The sequence below is a fragment of the Choristoneura fumiferana genome, chromosome 8, assembly GCF_025370935.1.
Source record: "Choristoneura fumiferana chromosome 8, NRCan_CFum_1, whole genome shotgun sequence".
NCBI classification, from domain to species: domain Eukaryota; kingdom Metazoa; phylum Arthropoda; class Insecta; order Lepidoptera; family Tortricidae; genus Choristoneura; species Choristoneura fumiferana.
Window position 1 is genome coordinate 16,752,507 of NC_133479.1, and position 4,625 is coordinate 16,757,131.

Genomic DNA, 4,625 nt, shown 5'->3' on the forward strand with positions numbered 1-4,625 from the left:
TTGGACGTCTGGAATAACAGAATAGTGAGACTTTTTGACCCGATAATTCCCACGGGATACCTAGGGATAAAATCTTGAAATAACAACCGCAAGGGCTAAGAGCCATGAAATTTAGTATGTAGGTAGCTGGACCACTGGAATAACACATAGGCTACTTTTTATCCCGATATTCCCCCGGGATAGGGATAAAATCTTGAAATAATAACCGCTGGGCTTAGAGTCATGAAATTTGGTTTGTAGGTAGCTGGACGTCTGAAATAACACGTAAGGGACTTTTTGACTCGATATCCCACGGGATACTTAGGGATAAAATCTCGAAATAACAACCACTGGGTTTAGAGCCATGAAATTTGGTATGTAGGTAGCTGGACCTCTGGAATAACACAAAGGCTAATTTTTATCCCGATATTCCCACGGGATAGGGATAAAATCTTGAAATAATAACCGCTGGGCTTAGAGTCATGAAATTTAGTATGTAGGTAACTGCACGTCTGGAATAACAGATAGAAGACTTTTTGACCCGATATTCCACGGGATACCTAGGGATAAAATCTTGAAATAACAACCGCAGGGCTAAGAGCCATGAAATTTAGTATGTAGGTAGCTGGACCACTGGAATAACACATAGGCTACTTTTTATCCCGAATTTCCCCGGGATAGGGATAAAATCTTGAAATAATAACCGCTGGGCTTAGAGTCATGAAATTTGGTTTGTAGGTAGCTGGACGTCTGAAATAACACGTAAGGGACTTTTTGACTCGATATTCCCACGGGATACTTAGGGATAAAATCTCGAAATAACAACCACTGGGTTTAGAGCCATGAAATTTGGTATGTAGGTAGCTGGACCTCTGGAATAACACAAAGGCTAATTTTTATCCCGATATTACCACGGGATAGGGATAAATCTTGAAATAATAACCGCTGGCTTAGAGTCATGAAATTTAGTATGTAGGTAACTGCACGTCTGGAATAACAGATAGAAGACTTTTTGACCCGATATTCCCACGGGATACCTAGGGATAAAATCTTGAAATAACAACCGCAGGGCTAAGAGCCATGAAATTTAGTATGTAGGTAGCTGGACCACTGAAATAACACAAAGGCTACTTTTTATCCCGATATTCCCCCGGGATAGGGATAAATCTTGAAATAATAACCGCTGGGCTTAGAGTCATGAAATTTGGTTTGTAGGTAGCTGGACGTCTGGAATAACACGTAAGGGACTTTTTATCCCGGTATTCCCACGGGATAGGGATAAAATCTTGAAATAATAACCGCTGGGCTTAGAGTCATGAAATTTAGTATGTAGGTAACTGCACGTCTGGAATAACACGTAAGGGACTTTTTGACTCGATATTCCCACGGGATACCTAGGGATAAAATCTCGAAATAACAACCACTGGGTTTAGAGCCATGAATTTTGGTATGTAGGTAGCTGGACCTCTGAAATAACACATAGGCTATTTTTATCCCGATATTCCCACGGGATAGGAATAAAATATTGAAATACTAACAGCTGGGCTTAGAGTCATGAAATTTGGTATGTAGGTAGCTAAACGTCTGGAATAACACATAAGCGACTTTTTGATCCGATATTCCCACGGGATACCTAGGGATAAAATCTCGAAATAACAACCACTGGGCTTAGAGCCATGAAATTTGGTATGTAGGTAGCTGGACCTCTGGAATAACACATAGACGACTTTTTGACCCGATATTACCACGGGATACCTAGGAATAAAATGTCGAAATAACAACCGCTAGGCTTAGAGGCATGAAATTTGGATGTAGGTAGCCGTATGTCTGGAATAACACATAAGTACGCTACTTTTTATCCCGATATTTCCACGGTATAGTTTTGTAACTAAGGGATCCCATACATCCCTGTATTATTATTATTATTATTTCGTATTTTTTTCTTTAATTGTATACTGAAGTTTTTAAGTATTTTATTTGTAATTATTTTATTTAGAAAAAATGACTTTCTGCCAAGTTTCTTGCGACGCATTCTTCTTGGCAATGATGGTCTTTCCGAAAGCGCTGGTAGTATAAAAAATGACGTGTAAAAGTGCCCATTGCGGCCTATTTACTGAGTAAATGATTTGAATTTGAATTTTGCATTTGAATTTGGATAGGGAAAATTTTTGATACTTCAGCACTGGGTTTAGAGTCTTGAATTTTGTACAGTTATTCACAGCACAACCTCAATGAAGACCACGATATAAATATTGGAAATTTCCAGGGGAATTTTGTAAAATACCGAAAATTTCAATTGCAGCTACCACACCGATTAATTTACGCGTGCGAAGCCGCGGGTAAAAGCTAGTATCGGAATAAAAAGTAGCCTATGTTTTATTCCAGAGGTCCAGCTACCTACATACTAAATTTCATGGCTCAAAGCCCAGCGGTTGTTATTTCAAGATTTTATCCCTAGGTATCCCGTGGGAATATCGGGTCAAAAAGTCACCTATGTTTTATTCCAGACGTTCAACTACCTACATACCAAATTTCATGACTCTAAGCCTAGCGGTTGTTATTTCGAGATTTTATCCCTATCCCGTAAGAATATCAGGATAAAAGGAGCCTATGTGTTATTCCAAATGTCCAGCTATGTACATACCAAATTTCATGTCTCTAAGCCTAGCGGTTATTAATTCGAGATTTTATTCCTATCCCGTGGGAATATCAGGATAAAAAGTATTCAATATCCAAGTTGTTTTTATCCAGGTTATAAACTATTTTTTTACCAAATTTCATCCAAATCTGCGTAGCCGTTTCAGCGTGAAGAAGTAACAAACATACTCACTCACAAACTCACTCACTCACAAACTCACTCACTTACAAACTTTCAAATTTATTTATTATTAGGATTATATATTTTATAGGTACTAAATTTCAAGTCGATGCCATTAACTGTTGAAGAGTTCCGACCTGCGGAGACGATGCTAGCCGGACTACCAGGATGTCACTACCAGATTATTGTATTGTCACGCAAATTACATAATCATTCCAAATTTCAAGTCAATCTGACTACTGGAAGTTGGTCAAATTATACTTGCAAGATTTGACTACAGACAGACAGACAGATAGACAGACAACGGGACAGGTGAAACTAAATAAAAGCTTGTAAAAAGCTTGTTATAAAAAAATACACACTTCATCCGAAAATCCTATACCTATAATATTAATTGCTATGATCATGGTTTACCGGTATTATAAAAATCTTACAAAGCGTAGGTACACTTTTAGTAAAAAAACACTCAATTTTATAGTATTAAAAATGTGTTGCGACTATACCTGTGTCAGATTTCACAGCATATCCTATGCTGTAAGGATTATATTGTAGTCCTTTTAGCGCCTTAAGCCGGGTCCGCTGCGACGAAAATCTTTACAAAACATTGTTTGTCTAACATGTTAGCCAAACATGTTAGTAAAAGTGCCCGTCCGTTGCAACATTAATTAAAAAACGTTTTTGTTGTTCCAAACATTGTTCACGCACAAAATTTATCATGAATACCGACGAAGAGGACGTCTTATCTGTGTTGGCGGTGATGGATCTGATCCAAAGAAGTCAAAACAGGAATAGATTTCGTGTCAACAATCAAATCAATTAAAATTAATTCAAAGATGACAGTTGACACTTTGACAGGACAACCGAGACCGACACAGTATGAGGGCAAACACAAAATAACGCTGCACCCCCCTCCGCAGGCGAACGCGGGGATGTTTTCCATCCGTCGCGGCAAACATGTTTGAGTGTTTTTGCTAACAAAAACATTTAGACCACGCCCCTATTATGTTAGAAAAACATGTTAGGTGTTAGAAAAACACAAAAACACGTCGCAGCGGACCCGGCTTTAGATATTTCCTTCCTCCAGACAATAAACTTGTTTGTTTTTTGGAAAACTGTGGCTCTGTCCATTGGAGGTCAATTTTGCCATTGTGTTGTAGGTTTTACCGTTGTACGGTAAAAAAATCTAGGAAACGAAATATGAGACAGCGCGGTTCTTCTACATTAAAATTATTGAACTGAAGACGACAATAAATTTAAAAATTACTGACATACAAATAAATGTGACTAGTGGTGATAGTCTGGATGACATTTCCATGACATTATATTTTTAATTATCTAACCAGCCAGTACTTCATTCTAAGTTTCTTTCAAACCTCTTTCATTCAGCCTATTTTGTTATGATTGCTAGACTAATATTACAACCGATATAACCTAATGCTTTCGTTGTTAGTGTCTTTTTTAGCGATTTTTTTTCTTTTTTAGTACAATTTTTTTAGGGAACGTGCCAACGGAACCCTATTAGTGAGAGTCCGCTGTCTGTCTGTCTGTCCGTCGGTCTGTTCCATCCCAGCCTCCTCTCAGAACAAGAGGGCTTGGGCCATAGTTCCCACGCGGGCCCAGTGCGGATTGGGAATTTCACTTCACACGCTTTTGCAGGTGGTAGGACCTTGTGCAAGGTCCGCCCGGATTGCTACCACCATCTTGCTCGCTAATCCTGCCGTGAAGCAGCAGTGCTTGCACTGTTGTGTTTCGGCGTGGAGAGTAAGACAGCGGTGAAATTACTGGCACTTGAGGTATCCCATCTTAGGCCTCTAGGTTGGCAACGCAT

The 4,625-nt window shown here is 39.0% G+C and overlaps 1 long non-coding RNA gene across 1 annotated transcript in view; it reads right to left on the reverse strand.

Annotated features, from left to right (window-relative positions):
• Window positions 1-3,595, reverse strand: part of LOC141430659 (uncharacterized) — an 11,529-nt gene extending 7,934 nt beyond the window's left edge. The window contains exon 1 of the long non-coding RNA XR_012451650.1: window positions 3,301-3,595. This is a non-coding gene — a long non-coding RNA (uncharacterized lncRNA). The remainder of the gene's footprint in view (window positions 1-3,300) is intronic.
• Window positions 3,596-4,625: the final 1,030 nt, after the last annotated feature.